The 16,767-nt window shown below is 60.3% G+C and overlaps 1 protein-coding gene across 1 annotated transcript in view; it reads right to left on the reverse strand.

Moving 5' to 3' along the window:
• The window catches only part of GATAD2A (GATA zinc finger domain containing 2A), a 44,087-nt gene extending 34,864 nt beyond the window's left edge, over window positions 1-9,223 (reverse strand). The window contains exon 1 of the mRNA XM_040986369.1: window positions 9,160-9,223. The gene's annotated coding sequence lies outside the window, so the exon portion shown is untranslated. The remainder of the gene's footprint in view (window positions 1-9,159) is intronic.
• Between the last annotated feature and the right edge of the window lie 7,544 nt (window positions 9,224-16,767).

The raw sequence follows: 16,767 nt of genomic DNA on the forward strand, positions 1-16,767 counted from the left end.
CGAGGGGCGGGGCGCTGGCGCCGAGGGCGGGGCGCTGGCGCCGGCCCCGCCCCGGAAGCGCCCGCCCGCCCTCCAGGCTCCCATGCGACCCTGCAGCCTGGCCGCCTCCCGGGCGTTCGCACCGCGGATCTCCGCCTGCAGGCTGCCCTGGCTCGCCCCTGGGGTGCAGCCCGGATACCGGGAGGGGCGACGGGTGGGGCAGGGCCCACCCTAGCAGGACCCAGTTTCCCCCCTCAGGGCCAAAAAATGCAAAAGTTTGTAGACAAGGAAGGGATCACCGGTCCGCCCAGTCTTAGCATCCAAACCTGCCACCACTTACAGCCCACCGTGCCGACGGGTCTCCTAGTTGAGCAAACCCACAACACCCACCCATCAGCCCACACACACCCGCAGAGTCTGCAATCCCCAAGCCCCTGCTCCAAAGCCTCTGAGAAGTGTCACACCCCACAACTGGCGACCCTCTGTCCCCACCCCAGCAAGAGTCACATGCACACGACCTTGCAACTGCTTCAGCCAACAGCCAGCTCGCCCTGCCCAGGCCAAAGGAGAAGCGTTCCAGAAGCTAACTCCCAAAGCCCTGACCTGTTCCGGCTGGGGGGATTCGGACACTGCCCACGGCGCGGCCACCCAATGCTGAGCAGCAGGCCGTGGCCGGCGGGGAGCTCTCCCATCCGGGCCACGATGGCCAGCCCTGCGGCTCAGACCCCTAGCTGAAGCCCACCCGCTTGGAGAGAGCAGGCGACGGGGGCTGCAGCGCTGCGTGTCCGTGCTAACAGGTGGGCTGCGGGAGCAGGCAGGGGTGAAGACAGCCAGGGCGGAGGTTGGACACAAGGACTGCGCACCCAGCCCTCTCTGGGGGGGGACGGGAGCACCCAGCCCTCTCTGGGGGGGGGGACGGGAGTGTGATGAAAGTCCCCCTCCCTCCCGAGCGCTCCATTCACAGGAAAGTTGAGCCATGCAGCTAGGCAAATGCAGCCAGGAGCCCGGGACGGTGCAGCTCAGGTTTTCTCAAAGCTTCCCCTAAAAACAAGGCAAACCTAGGGGCAAGGAGCAGCTGGTGCCCGAGGGACTGTCCCACGCCACACACGGGAGTCACAAAAGGGCATCAGTTCCCTTCTAGGCTGCCCCACTTCCCACCCAGCTCCCTGCCTGTGGCCTGGGAAAGCAGTCGAGGATGGCCCACAGCCTGGGGACCCTGCACCCGTGTGGGAGACCCAGGGGAGGCTCCTGGCTCCTGGTTTCGGGTCACTCAGCTCCAGCTGTTGTGGCCACTTGGGGAGGGAACCAGCAGATGGAAGAGCTCTGTATTGCCTCCTCTCTCTGTAACTCTGCTTTTCCAAGAAAAACTGAATCTTAAAAAATAAAAGAGAAACACTGGGCTGGTCTGCACCTCATGGTCAGCTCACAGTCCTCCTCTGGGGTCAAGGGCATTCACACCGCGTCAGGCAGGGCTGCAGTGGGCCACGCCACGCCTCCCAGGAAGGCCAGCCAGCCCACACGCAGAGCGGCACCCATGTCCCCCGGCTCCCGCCCCTGCCCCTGAGGGTGCCACATCAAAGCTCCCATCTCCTTCCCACGGGAGAGCTGCCCAGCTCAGAGTACCGAGCCCCCAGCCGGCCTCGCTCCCCCCAGCTGTCCGGCTTCAGCTGTCCAGCTTCAGCCGTCACTTCTTGTCCCCAAGTGGCCAAGCAGCCAGTGCTGGGGCAGGAGGAAGCCAAGGAGCCAGCCGCTCCATCCAGGCCTCCCACCTGCGGGACAGGGAAGCGAGGGCTTGGGCCGTCTTGTGCTGCTGCCCCAAGGGGATCAGAACCCACAACTGCCAGGGCTCAAACTGGGAGGCCGTACAGAAGCACCGAGCAAGCAGGCTAACCTGCCCCACCGTGGGCAGCATAAGCAGCCAGAGAGGGCAAGTCAAACTCGGGTGCCAACCTCGGCGCCGACAGCGGGCCTGCAGATAATTCTGTAACGGCCGCATGTCATGGACACCAGGCTGTGCACCCACCAGCACCCCTCGCCACCCCCAAATGCCAGACTTGTCCCCGGGCCGCACGCCAGCACATGGACTTGGAGCCAAGCTCGAGCTTTCTTCCTGGCTGCAAAGCTTGTCCCATACATACACAGCACCCACCCCTCCCACATACACACACGGCTGCCACGCTGGTTTTACAAAGGAAACAGGTACAGAGTACTGGGTGGCTTCAGAAGGCACAGCGGCGAGCCCTTGCCAAGGACCCTGTCCCGTACACGCGTGGGGGCAACCACGCTCGTGCTGGCCACCGCCACCCACCAGAGAGGCCTCTCAGTTTGGGGGTGCATCAGCTGAGCCCGCACAACTGCCAGGTGCCACACACCGGTGGCTGCTCTAAGCACGGGGAAAGGCAGACTGGGAATGCCCTGGCCCCCGGACCTGCACCCAGCCTGCAGCGAGAGAAGCACAAGTGCAGAGGGAGCAGCAGACAGCGGCTTCCAGAGGAGCCAGAGGTGGGAGCCAGGTCACGTGGGCACGGCTGGCCGCGTCCACGCCCACTTCCGGCCTGCAGCCAGCGGCCTCCCCACCTCCGGGCCAGGACTAGGGTAGAAAGGGGAAAGAGAAAAAAGAACACAGGAAAGGTTCCCAGCGGCCAAGGCTGGGTCCTCCACGTCCTCCACGCGGGGAACACCTGTGCCCAACGCGCATCCACGGAACCTCAGGCCGCAGCACAGCCCTTCCTGGGGCGGCGCCACAGGGGAGCCCCCACCTGAGCCAGCAACCCCACTGGGGGGACCCCCACCAGCATCCACACAGCCTCAGTCCAGAGCGGCGCTTGCTTCTTTTCTTTTCAATTCCAAGCCGAGCAGCCAAGGGCTTTCAGGGCAGGGGTGCGATGCCCTGTTATGTTTGTACTGCCGTCCAGAACCACACACACACGGCATCTGCGTTCTCCCCCAAACCACGGCCACACACAGAATTCGGCCATAACGATGCGGTGCCCCCACCAGCCCAGCATCCGCCATGGACCCAGGCAAACACTGATGAGTTTACACTTAAAAGGAACCTGTTGAAGGGACCAGCCTAGCGATGGTGCAGTACGCTCATCCGCCTCCTGTGGTACCAGCATCCCACAGGGGCACAGGTTCAAGGCCCCACTGCCCCACTTCCCACCCAGCTCCCTGCCTGTGGCCTGGGAAAGCAGAGGAGGACAGCCTAAAGCCTTGGGACCCTGCACCCGCATGGGAGACCTGGAGGAGGCTCCTGGCTCCTGGCTTCGGATCAGCTCAGCTCCAGCCGTTGTGGCCACTTGAGGAGTGCATCATCGGGTGGAAGATCTTCTCTCTGTCTCTACTCCCATCTGTGCATCTGACTTTCCAGTAAAAATAAGTGTTTTTCAGAACTTTCATTCAAAAGGCAGAGGGACAGAAAGAGGTCTTTGATCTGCTGGTTTCCCCCCAAGTGGACGTGGCAGCAAGTGGGCCAGGCTCCACGCAGCAGGTGTCGGCTCAACACCGTGGCCAGGCCGGTCCCCTTCCGTTTCAAGTGAATAAAGGAGACACTATGTCTTCCTGCCACCCAGGGAAACCCGGCCTCGGGCACAGCTCTCCGGTGTCCCTCTGGCCAGGCCGGAGGGACTGCCTCGGATTTCAACAGCGCACCCGTGCACACCCCAGCAGCCCGCATCCAGCCGGCACGCAGCGCAACGGTGCATCACTTCCGCTGGCACGGAAAACGGAGCACGCAGCTTGGCGAGCTCACAGGCTGCGTGGCCCGGCAGGTTGTGTGGCCCAGGCAGGCTGCGTGGCCCGGGCAGGCTGCGTGGCCCAGTAGGCTGCATGGACCCGGCAGGCTGCGTGGCCCAGTAGGCTGCGTGGCCCCAGCAGGCTGCGTGCCCTGGGCAGGCTGCATGCCCCAGTAGGCTGCGTGGCCCGGGCAGGCTCTGTCCCGCAGGAAGGAAGCGCCGACTTCCCCGGCTATTTCAGTGACAGAGCTCAACGGCCGAGTGCTCTGGCCAGCAGCTCCGGGGCTGGGCAGGCCCGGGCCCCGCCTGCTGCTCAGAGCTTCGCTGCATTACAGCTAATAAATGGACCGAGATCCATATCACTCCAAAATTGGCCCACGAGGTTTTTTATTGTTGCAAGGACCCAGGGAAAAAAAAAAAAAAAACCTCCCTGTAAGTAAACAGCCTTGCTGTTGGCGCCGCGAGCACCAGAGCAAATTCGGTGGCCACAGGGACAGAGCGATTCTGTTCAAGCTTTGTCCCGATTTGTCTTTATTTTAACAATATGAACTTTGCTTCCTTGCCTGTGGGATGCAGTAAGAATCCCTAAAACGGGGCCCAGCGCCATGGCCTACCAGCTGAAGTCCTCGTTTTGAAAGTGCCAGGATCCCATATGGGCGCCAGTTCTAATCCTGGCTGCACCACTTCCCATCCAGCTCCCTGCCTGTGGCCTGGGAAAGCAGTGGAGGACAGCCCACAGCCTGGGGACCCTGCACCTGCGTGGGAGACCAGGAGGAGGCTCCTGGCTCCTGGTTTCCAAGAATGAATCAGTGGATGGAAGATCTTCCTCTCTGTCTGTATATTTGATTTTTCAGTAAAAATAAACAAGAGAAATGTTAGATGGATATTTCTTTGCTCCAATACCAGAGTCTGTGTGTGGAGAGAGAGGGGGGGGTGCTCCAAACATCCACCTTGCGCTCACACCCGGGGGCTGCTCACCGGGGCCGCTCACTGGGGGGCCGCTCACCGGACTGAGCGCAGCCCTGTCAGGGCCCTGCTTGTCATCTGCGGGAGGCAGCGTGCCACGTGTCCCCGCTAGAACAACCAGAAGGCTACGTCCAATGAACACACCGGGACTCGAGTCTGGCCGCGGGTGCTGAGAAGGAATCCCACCGGAGGAAGCAGAGGACTCGGCGCTGGAGCTGTGGCACAGCTGGCTCAGTTATCACTTCTTTTTTCCCAAGATGTATTTATTTTTATTAGAAAGGCAGATTTACAAAGAGACTGAAATGTCTTCTGTGCAATGGTTCACTCCCCAAGTGGCCACACGGCCGGAGCTGAGCCAGGAAGCCAGGAGCCAGGAGCCTACCCTGGGTCTCCCACATGGGTGCAGGGTCCCAAGGCTCTGGGCCGTCCTCCACTGCTTTCCCAGGCCACAGGCAGGGAGCTGGGTGGGAAATGGGGCTGCCGGGATTAGAACCGGCATCCATATGGGATGCCAGTGCCTGCAAGGTAACGATTTAGCCGCTGAATATTGTGCACCAGACCCAAATGAAATTTTCTGTTTCCAAAAGCAGGGCCATACTCCCACACCCCCAGCCCCCACCTGCATTCCCACCCCGTCTTCCCAGCCTGCCTCCCAGGAGCTGAGTCCACATTCAGCCATGCACCTGCAGGGTCCTGTGAGTGCCCGGTGGGTGCTGCCCAGGGGTCCCGGAGCCCCCCACGATAGCCCTGTCAGAGTTGTAGCAGTGTGAGTGGCACCTGAGGCCTTGGTCCACCGTCACCTCCCTGGCTTCTTGCACGGATCCAAAGCGACAGGATGGCCATCTCCCAGGGAGAAGCTGCAGCCTGACGGGCCCCAGGTCCAAACCGCGCAGGGCAGACCCTTCAACACACACCGCCTCTCCTGTGCATCCTCCTCACAACCCTTCCAGAACTTTCCGACCCACTTTGCCCTTCGGTGTAGTTAGGTGGCAAACACGTCCCTGCTTGCGTCAAACACACCAGTTACCCCATTCGACGGAGCGGACGTCGCCATGGCTGAGGCGCACACCCAGGACCAGAAAAGACACACTGCCCAGAGACTCCGGGTGTGTGGAGTGGGGGTCCTCCCCAGGAAAACCCCAAGCTTAGAAATCCAAGCCAGCATCTTCATTTCCCAAACACAGCAACCAGCCAAGTAGCAGTGGCTACCTGACCTTGCAGAACCTTCCAGAACAGCACCTCTTTACAAGTCTGCACTCACTGGTTCATCTATCCATCCGGCTCCAGAGCCACAGGGAGGTGCATGTCACATGTTCAACAAAGATGGCTTCCCTGAGATATGCGGCACCAGGAAGGGCGGCTCCACAGCCCTGAAGGAGGGATGAAGGGAGTGGCCCCGCTCGGACACCTGCGGGCGTAGGGGAGCTCTGGCAGCAGGCCCTTCCCAGGGACACGCGAAGGCCCCTGACCCTGACACCCAAGGCTTCCTTCCTTTCCCCCCCCCAGAACGGACCAGGAAGCAGCCTGGAGAGCAGGGCAGCCGCCTTCCTGACCTGGACCTCCCCTCCCCCACCCCGCCCCGCCCCCAGGGGGAGAGGGAGAGAGAGAGAGAGAGAGAACACGCGCCCAGGAATTTCTCCAAGAGCTTCTCCTCAGAAGAAAATAGCTCGAGTTGGGACTTGTGTCCACCGACGGATTTAGAACTCAAATTATAGTCTCGGCGGTTTGGGGAGTCTTCCACCAAGGACTCCAATTAAGCCAGCTCCAGAGATGGGGGCGTCCCGGGGTTGGAGGCGGGAGGGAAGGCCGGGGAGAGAGAGAGAGAGCGGGATGGGGGGGGGGGGGGGAGAGAGAGAGAGAGAGAGAGAGAGAGAGAGAGAGAGATTGCCTGCAGGCAAACTGTAAAACTCCAATGGGCAATTGTGGGCCCAAGGGGTCCCACGGTTGCCAGCTCTGGGAACCCTGGGAGGAGGGGGGTGCCCAGGACCCCAAGCGGGTCCAGGTGACTCCGATCTCCAACTGGCTCCTTGGGAGTTGTATGTGTGCAGGTATCTGCCCAGGCTCCCGAGCCTCCTGCCCCTGGCCAAAGCAGATACAATTAGCTCCTGAAGTGAACTTGGAATTCAGGGCTGGGCCATTAAAAAATAAATAAATAAACAGAAAGACAGGACACACAAGATTGGTAAGAGCCACATTCAGAAAACTTCCTTTGCCAGGGGCCAGCAGGCAACTGGGACTTTAAAAAAAAGCAACCAGGACCCGGTGATGACCCATTTCCGGTGCTGGGCCTGCCCCTCTGACCGGAGTGGCTCAGGAACTGGGGTCCCAGCGGTGGCAGGGAGCCAGGGGAGCCAGGGGAGCCAGGGGAGGCATCCTCTAGGGCTCCAGGGGGGTGACCAAGGCCCCCCAGGAGAGAAAAGCAGGAAGATCTGAAGGAACCCTTTCTTCTCCTTTTGTGGGGGCAAGGAGGGGGTGACCCTTGGCCGCGGGAGGACCAAGGGATGGGACAGGAAGTGCAGGTCGGTCCTGCAGCCTGACAGTGTTTACCTAGCAATGTTTCTATCCTGTCCCTGAAAGACACTGCCCGGGAGAGAAAGGAGTGGGGGACCCTGGCGCTGGGAAATGGAGCGAGCCCAGGGGCCATGTGGTAGCCCCCCCATAAATTAGCAGGTCCTAAAAGCATGTGGGAGAATGGCAATATCAGGACTCTCTCGCTTCCCCACAATTCCACAAAACCCTCCACTTGCAACAGTAACAACTCAGGTGTGAAAGTTACAGACAAGGCCGGGCTTGGCCAGGCTCCAGGTGCAATGGGGTGGGGGCATGGGGGGCGTGGGGGGCATGGGGGGCAGGGGCCGGCGTGGGAGGCAGCCACCAAGTCCATGGCCTCTGCCTCCCACGAGGGAGGGAAATCGATGCCACGCACGGGACCTTCCCAAGTCAGAGACCCCCCCAAGTCGGGGACCGCCCCCAAGAGGGTGGCTGCAGGTGCAAAGAAAGTTTCTGGCTTCCAGAAAAGCCAGTGACGGTGGGAAGCAAACTCTAGCATCCACCTATGAGGGACAGGACCGCGCATGGACAGGCCTCCCAAGCTGCAGGGGCAATGAAGGCAGTGTCCTCCCACAGTGGGGACAGAGAGACCCCCATGCAGGGTCAGGGCTTGGCTGCCCATCCCTCTGCCCGCCACCACCCCCGGATGCTAACACAGCTGGGCAGGCGGCGCCCAGCTCAGCAGGAGGACAGACAGCTCCAGTCCTGGGGCCTCTGCCACCCTCACCATGGGGAACCCAGATGGAGGCTTCCTGGCTTGGGGGGCTGGGGTGCAGCTCAGCCCCAGCTGCTGTGGGCATGGAGGGACTAAACCAGACCATTTCTGTGTCTCTCTTTCAAACCATGAAAAACAAACAAACAAAAAGCACATTCATAAAACTTAATACAAGTGAGGCTCACTGGGAAAAGTGAGGAATATTTCAGGCTGTAGCTGGAAGATGCGGGCACTCCAACAGGGATCCCCCCACAAAAAAAGACAAGCAGCTAGTGCGGAGGGACTGGCCAGAGAAGGGGGTAGGGGCGGGAGGAGAGCTGCTTGGAGATGTTGGGGTGCCTCGGAGAAGGGTTAGCCCCAACAAGGAGGTGTGCATCCCGGCTGGAGACAGAAGGGGTCCCCTCAGCCACCTTGGAGGTACAGGGGTCTCCTTAAGAGAAGCTAGGGACACTCTCCTACCCCTTGAGAAACGGGGGTCCCCCAGGCAAACTGGGCTGGGTAGCTTGGGGGGGCGGTTCCCAAGAAAGTTAAGTAGTTAGGACCTCAGCTTAAAAATATAAGGTTTCCTTCAGTAACTGGGGGTATGGTCTCAGCACACAATCAAGAAATTTCAAGAAAAGGTTCAACACCCCCTAATCTCAAACTCAGGACCCCCATCTCCCTTCACCTCAGGATCCCCAAACCAACCCCTCTCCACCTCCGGACCCCAAGCTTCCCTCCACCTCCGGGACCCCAATCTCTCGATCTCAGGACCCCCAAAGCCCCGACCTCTGGGCCCCTTCTCCTTTCCACGTCCGGACCCCCAAAGCCCCGACCTCCGGACCCCAAGCTTCCTTCCACCTCCGGGACCCCAATCCCTCGATCTCAGGACCCCCAAAGCCGCGACCTCCGGACCCCAAGCTTCCCTCCACCTCCGGGACCCCAATCCCTCGATCTCAGGACCCCCACAGCCCCGACCTCCGGGTCCCCACCCCTCTCCACGTGCGGACCCCCACCCCTCTCCACCTCCGGGACCCCAATCCCCGACCTCCGGCCCCCAAGTCCAAGGGGAGAAGCGGAAGCCCGAGCACCGGAAGCCGGGGCATGGCGATGGGGGGGGACCCCGGCGCCTCCCGCCCCTCAAGTGGCCCCCGAAGTTGCTGGGTGCGCGCCCGCCGGCCGACGGAGCCCCCCGACCTCAGGCCCGGTCCCACCCGCCCGCCCCCACACGCGTACCTCGGCCTCCGGCCCGGCGCGTCCCGCGGAGACGGCGGCTCCCTCCGGTGGCGCCCGCGGCGGCGGCGACAGGACGCCGGCCCGGCGAGCAGCGAGCCGGGGCGCGGGGGTGCGCGTGCGCGCGCGGGCCGGGAGCGGGGCCTCCGAGCCCCGGGAAGGAGCGGGAGCCGCGTCCGCCGCCGCCACCGCCGCTCGGGCTCGCGGGCCGCTCGCTTCTCACACTGAAATTGCCCGCTTCCCAGCCCGGCTTCCCCGGTTGCTAGGCAGATTTCGCCTCGCACGCTTCCGGGTTGAGGAGCGGTTCTCCGAGTGGCGGCGGGGCGGGCCAATGAGGTCAAGAGAAAAACTCTCTCCAGCGCCGGAGGGGTGGGGCCTGCCGCGTGATGGACGGCATGCGGCGGCCAATGAGCGCGCGGGCCGGCTGGTCGGGGAGGGTCCCGCCGGAGAGTCGTGGAGGGGCGGGGTGCGGAGGGCGGGACGTGGAAGACTGACAGGTTCCTGGACCTATAGAGAAAGCGAGCTGAAACGGAGGCCCAATGGGAACAGCGCGCAGGGGCGGGGCCTCGGCTCAGGGGCGGGAATCGGCGCCAGGCGGGGCGGAGGAGACGCCGACGGTCCGTGGCCGGCCGGCTCGGACTCGGGCTCTGGGCTGTCCGGCCGGGCCTCCCGGCGGCGGCGGCCGGGCCGTCGTCAGGGCACAGGGTTCCCCCGCAGTGCTCAGCAGGGGCGCCCCACCCACAATGCACCGGAGGCGGCCTGCGCCGGGCGGGCCGTGACGCAGGCGGGGCCGGGGAGGACATGGCTGGCCGCCGGGGAGCGGAGCGTGGCCCTTGTTCACCTCAGGGCCTTCGCTTGGCCTTTTGGGGGGTTGGATGTTGTTTTGTTTCTTTGTTTTCTCTTTGGCCCCAGACTTGCGACTTGGGCCCACTTCTGAGGACAATCTCGGAGACTCACAGTCCCCTGTCCACCCCACGTCCCGTTCTGAGGAGAATCTTCTAGAATTTTTCCTCACTTGCTGCCCCCCCCTCCCGTTCTGAGGCGAAGCTTCTGGAATCTTTCCTCACCTGGCTGCCCCGCTCCCGCGTTCTGGGGCGAATCTTTGGGATTCTTCCCTGGTCCACTTGCTCCTTCTGAGGAGAATCTTCTGGAATCTTTGCTCACCTGCCCCCCCCTCCTCCTGCGATGAAGCTTCTGGAATCTTTTACCTGGAAGGCGCACCCTCCCCAGCTCTGCGGAGAATCCAACCACCTGGCCGCGCCCCTCCCCTTGCTTAGCCGAGTTTGCGGGCCGGTTCACTTTTCTGAACAAAATGGCTCGGAGTCGGGCGATCCTGGTCATTTGAGACTCCGGTTTCTTGGGTTTCTGAGAAAACCTGCCGGCCGGGGAGGCAGCAGCTCCGTGAGGCCCTCCGTGTGAAGGGCAGGGCCCGAGGCACCTGCTGCCCGTGCGCACCCCGGGGACCCGAGCGCATCCTCTGCCCCCGGGAGAGAAGCCAGGGCCGCTGGGTGCTCGGCCCTCGCGCTGCAAGCAAGCTGCGACTGGGTCTTTCCCCAGCTGTTTGTTTGAAATTCCTGCCCTGAAAGAAGCTGACTTTTTTTTAGAGATTTATTTATTATTTTGATTGGAAAATCAGATAACCAGATCTACAGAGAGGAGATGTAGATCTTTGTCCGCTGGTTCATTCCCCAGTAAGCCACAATGGCTAGAGCTGAGCTGATCCGAAGCCAGGAGCCAGAAGCCTCTCCCGGGTCTCCCACGCGGGTGCAGGGTCCCAAGGCGCTGGGCCATCCTCCACTGCTTTCCCAGGCCACAGGCAGGGAGCTGGGTGGGAAGTGGAGCAGCCGGGATTAGAACTGGTGCCCCAATGGGATCCCAGCACATGCAAGATGGGAACTTGAGCCACTGTGCCATCCTGCCAGGGCCGTGACTTTAATCGTGCAGAGGCGTCACACGCAAGAGCTGAAGAAAGCTGGAAAACCCAGCAGGGAAAAGAAGAAAACGCCTCCACGGCAGAGAGGCAGTGTGGCCGGGTTTTATCGGGTTTTATGTCTGCACTTGGTCTCCACTGTGGAGGTCCCCAAGTTTGAGGGCAGAGTTTATGATCCAAGACGGATACAAGAAAGGGAAGAAAGAGAAACACGTGACCCTGGGAACAGGACACACAAAGTTCCATCCGAGAGATAACCACCAAGGAAGCAGTCCTGTCCTGAATGTGCAGGAGGACGCTGGCCTGTGAGATCCTTGATGGGAGAGCCCTCCGTGGTGAGCCGCACTGCGCCACGTGCAAAGGGCCTCGGTTATTGTAGCAAGTGGACGGATATTCCCAAAAGAGATACAAGGAGTTCCGAGGAAGGGAGTGGGGCAAGGCTGGCTTCCTGGAGCAAGGCTGGCTTCCCGGGGCAAGGCTGGCTTCCTGGGGCAAGGCTGGCTTCCTGGGGTGACCCGTGAGCTCCCCAGGCTAAGCAGGAAGGACCCGCATGGACACGGAGAGCACCAGCGTGTCATGCAAGCGAGGCCATGCAGCTGGACCACAGACACCTGCGCATGCTCGCTGTCCTGCACACTTGCTCACGGCTAGCACAGTCGGGCCAGGCACACTGTGTTACCACATGGGAGACCCAAGGGGGTTCCAGGCAGCTGGCCCAGATGTAAAGTTTTGGGGGACATGGCAGGGGGTCTGGGTAGGTTTGTGGTTTTTTTAGTGGTTTTAAGGATTTATTCTTTTTTTTAAGTTTTATTATTTTTATTGCTCCTGGCTTTGGACTGGCTCAGCCCCACCCATTGGGGCCACTTGGGGAGTGATTTTCCTCTTTGCCTCTCCTCTTCTCTGGATATCTAACTTTCCAATAAAAATAAATCTTTAAAAAAAAGAATTCAAAACAAATGGGCTAAATAAAAATGGACTTTGATTGGAGGGAGGGAATAAAATGTCCCCACCGTGATGAGCTTACTGATTTTTTCTGGTTATTTATTTATTTGAAAGGCAGGTGGGGCTGGGGTGTGACACAGTGGCTTAAGCTTCTGCCTCTCATTAACATCCAACATGCACAGCTCTTAGAGTCCTGCCTGCTCACCTGCCTAGGAAAGCAGAAGAAATGGTCCCAACCCTTGGCCCCCGTCACCCACCTAGGAGACTGGGATGATGTTTGAACCTCCCGGCTTTGACTCGGTCCAGGGACAGTTAATGCCAATGGAAGATCTCTACTTTTCAAATAAATCCATACACCTTTCAAAATGCTACAGAAGCCGAGCCCGGTGGCCTCATGGTTAAAGTCCTTGCTGTGCACAAGCTGGGATCCCAGATGGGTGCTAGTTCTAGTCCCAGCTGCTCCACTTCCCACCCAGCTCCCTGCCTGTGGCCTGGGAAAGCAGTGGAGGACGGCCCACAGCCCTGGGACCCTGCACCTGCATGGGAGACCCGGGAGAGGCTCCTGGCTCCCGGCTTCGGATCAGTGCAGCTCCATCCTTTGTGGCGCCTTGAGGAGTGAATCAGAGGGTGAAAAATCTTGCTCTCTGTCTCTCCTCCTCTCTGTATATCTGACTTTCCAATAAAAATAAATGTTTTTTTTTTTTTTTTAAGCCACGGAAAGAGACTGATTGTCCCCTTCCCCACGTGTTTGCCTGTAGCCACCACGGCGGGCAGGCCACTCCATGCAGGGCTGCAGTGGGTGGCAGGGGTCAGCCTAGGCTTGAGCCATCACCTGCCGCGTGCCAGGCTTTGCCTTCACCAAAAGGCGGGCTTGGAAGCAGACACAGATCTTCGCGTCTCGCGGCTATCTTGTTCCCTGTGTTCAGTGTGACTCCCGTCCCATCACAGTTTCTGATATTTAAAAAAAAAAAGAAGTGGAAAGGCCACGTGACAGCAGGGAGCGTATGTCTGATCCTTGCCACTAACAGCCTTTGCCATCTCCACACCAAGGCGTGTCCCCTCCCACCCTCCCAGGTCATGTGGGCAAACTGGCTTAGTGACATTCAGGTCCAAATAGGGAAATGGGAACACGGCCAGGATACTCCACAGCCAGGAGAGGCGGGGCTTCGTGGGAGCTAAGGGGAGAAGGCTGGGGGTGCCCGGCTGGGGGACAGTGCCAGGCTTGTGTCCACCATCGCTCATGGCAACGAGTAACAGCTGGTCAACCGCAGTGAGGCGGGTGCCAGGCAGAGCGTCCAGTGTCCCTCGGGGACTCCAAGTGCCCTGGATGCAGGGGGGTGCTGGACACAAGGGCCCCTTCTCTGGCCACCTCTTGCAAAGGGGGCACTGCCGCCAGCAGTGTTGCCAACCACCTGGGATGCCAAAATCCCAGCTCGAGCCTCAGCTGACCCACTTGCCATGCAGCTCCCTGCTGAAGTGCCAGGGAGAGAAGGCAGCCACGGGCTGGCCCGGGTGCTCACAGCCCCCTGCCGCCCACGCTGGAGGCCCGGATGTGGGATCTGTGGCACCTAGCTTCAGTAAGGCTCAAATCCAGACGGGACTCGGGGACACTTCCCGCCAGATCAAAGAGCCCAGCCGGCTGCCACAAGGAGAAAGGGGTTGGTGACAGAACCCTTTATCACCCAGAGAAAGGATGACTGACACCTCCACGTCCACGGCGTGGGAGACTAGCCCAAACAGGAAGGGTGGCGTGCATCTTGGATGCACGTGGCCACAGCGGGCTGGCTTGCAGGGAGGAGCCACCCCTGGGGGCAGAACGGAAGGAGAGCCGTGGGGCTGCTCCGCCCGGGGAGGACAGTGGACTCACTTCCAGTTGCTTGGGCACCTTGAAGGCCTTTTAGCATCACAGACCATCTGAGCTGAACTGGTATCTCAAAAAAAAAAATCAATCAAACGCCCTGGATAGGGATGGCATTTCCGGGCACAGGGGTAAAGCGACATGAGCAAGAGAACATGGACGCAGCCTTCCTGGCCCAGCGGCTCCACGTGCAAACCAGCTCCCTGCTGATGGGCCAGGCCGAGTAGAAGGTGGCCGGAGCCGTGGGTCCCTGCCACCCGTGTGGACATCCCGGAAGCAGCTTGCGGCTGTGGGCTCCTGGCTTCAGGCTAGCGCAGTGCCAGTGCAGCTACTTCTGTCTTCTGGGGAGTGAATCAGCGGGAGGAAGACAGCTCTTTTCTTTCTTTTAAAGTTTTATTTATTTTTATTGCAAAGTCAGATATACAGAGAGGAAGAGAGACAGTTTCCATCCACTGACTCACTCCCTAAGTAGCCACAAAGGATGGAGCTCAGCTGATCCAAAGCCAGGAGCCAGGAGCCTCTCCCGGGTCTCCCACGCAGGTGCAGGGTCCCCAGGCTGTGGGCCGTCCTCCACTGCTTTCCCAGGCCACAGGCAGGGAGCCGGGTGGGAAGTGGCGCAGCCGGGATTAGAACTGGCGCCCATATGGGTTCCAGCCTGTACAAGTGGAGGACTTTAGCCCCTAGGCTATTGCAGTGGGGCCCATTAACAAAAATCCTGGCATGTTAACCTAGTGCTTACATTCTTGTGTTGCCTGCAGCAGGGAGCTGGATGGGAAGTGCAGCAGCTGGGACGCTAGCCATTGTCCCTGTGGGATCCTAGCGGCTGTGAGGCCACGGCGGCACAGGGCTTGTCACTTTTTAAAACGAGCCTCGTCCGTGTCATGATTCTCATCTGGCTGCACTTCAGTCCTTGACCTTGAGAGCCCCATGCCCCTGCTGAAGGAAGGCCTGGCCACTTCCTGTCACACCTGTCTCCCCACCTCCCCGCCCCCAGCCTGCAGTCCAGGTCACAGGTCTCAGGCCTGCGCGGGGCCGGCCGCGCGCCCCGCAGGGCTCTCCCACCTTCTCGCTGTGCCCCATCAGCTGGTGGGACACCAGCCTTTCTCCCAGTGTGTGTGCATGGGGACACTGCCCAGGCTGCCCTGGAGGCAGCGTGTCACGCCCCCTGGTGGTTCCAGGGCAGAGCCAGCCAGGGCCCTGGGCCACAGCCTGGGCAGGCAGGGATGTGCAGATACGCTTCCGGGGAAGGACACTTAACCCTTTAGGGAAGATTTGTGGGGCCCGGCAGCATGGCCTAATAGCTAAAGTCCTCGCCTTGAATGCGCCAGGAGCCCATAAGGGCATCGGTTCTAATCCCGGCAGCCCCACTTCCCACCCAGCTCCCTGCCTGTGGCCTGGGAAAGCAGTGGAGGACGGCCCACAGCCTGGGGACCCTGCACCTGCTGGAGGAAGCTCCTGGTTTTGGATCGACTCAGCTCCAGCTGTTGCGACCACTTGGGGTCACTTCCTCTCTGTCTCTTGTATAACTCCTCTTTGTATAACTGATTTTCCAACGAAAATATATATCAAAGAATAAAATTAAATATTAAAGCCCCACACAGGGTTGTGGACTTGGGGTGCTCCCAGGTTCCTCGTGGGGTGCCACAGAATGCTGCCACCCTGGCACCACAGGCACACGTGACGTGGGGATTTGTCTCTGTGCCTGGGGGGACTGAAACATCAGCGTTCTGGGGGGTCCAAGAGCTCAGACTTCGCTGCATAGTTTTTTTTCATGATACGTGTTTCTTGAACTTTTTCATTATTTTATTTTTTATTATAAAGGCAGATATATAGAGAGAAGGAGAGGCAGAGAGGAAGATCTTTCCTCCATTGGTTCCCTCTGCAAGTGGCCATAACACCAGAGCTGAGCCGATCCGCAGCCAGGAGCCAGGAGCCTCTTCCGGGTCTCCCACCTGGGTGCAGGGTCCCAAGGCTTTGGGCCGTCCTCCACTGCTTTCCCAGGCCGCAGGCAGGGAGCTGGCTGGGAAGTGGAGCAGCCGGGACACTAGCCAGTGTCCAGTGGGATATTGGCGCTTGCAGGCTGAGGTTTAGCCCACTGAGCAACTGTGCCAGGCCCCAGTACTGCCCCGCTTTCGGCCTGGTTCCCTGCTGACACTCAGCCTGGCAGAGAGCAGGGCCCTTGCCACCCTCGTGGGACACCGCGTGGAGTTCCAAGCTTTGGGCACAGCCCAACCCCACTGTTGTGGCCATTGCGGCAATTGTAGGTGGTGCATCTTTCTGTCCACTCTTCCTGAATAAATACATTTTTCGAAAAAGTCTTTTTTAGCATTAAAAAATACATATTTTTGAAAGAATTTCCCATCTGCTGGTGTTCCATGTAACACTTGGGCCACTCCTGCTGCAGCCCCGATGTGGGGAACTGGAGGGAGAGTCCAGATTCGAACCCGGGCCCTTCGGTGCGCAGTGGAACTGCCGTGACAAGGGCATCAATGTCCACTCAGTGCACCGTCACAATTTTTAAAAAAAATCATTGGTTCATTTCCCAGGTGGACTTGGAGATGGTCCCTGCTGTGGTCAGCGCCTCCCCAGTGGCCGCGGCAGGAGCGCGAGCAGGCAGAGCAGGCCTCGGCCCCCGGGCTCCGTCCCGCCACGCCGGCCCAGAGGGTGACCTGTGCATGGAAGTGGGGGGCTTGGCTGGAGCGACGCACAGCCCCGAGCCTGGGGTCCTCTTGCCCCCAGCAGCTTTGGGAATAAAAAGGGGTGTCTGCGTGTCTGCACCCCCACACTGTGAGCCTTGGCTGCTGGAGGCAAGGGGAGTGGGGGTGTGGCTGACGGGAGATGGAGACACAGCAGGTGGTTCTTGCTAAGTTTTTACTTTGAA

This window comes from Ochotona curzoniae, unplaced genomic scaffold (assembly GCF_017591425.1).
Source record: "Ochotona curzoniae isolate NIBS_2020 unplaced genomic scaffold, NIBS_Ocur_1.0 contig_4502, whole genome shotgun sequence".
Lineage (NCBI taxonomy): Eukaryota > Metazoa > Chordata > Mammalia > Lagomorpha > Ochotonidae > Ochotona > Ochotona curzoniae.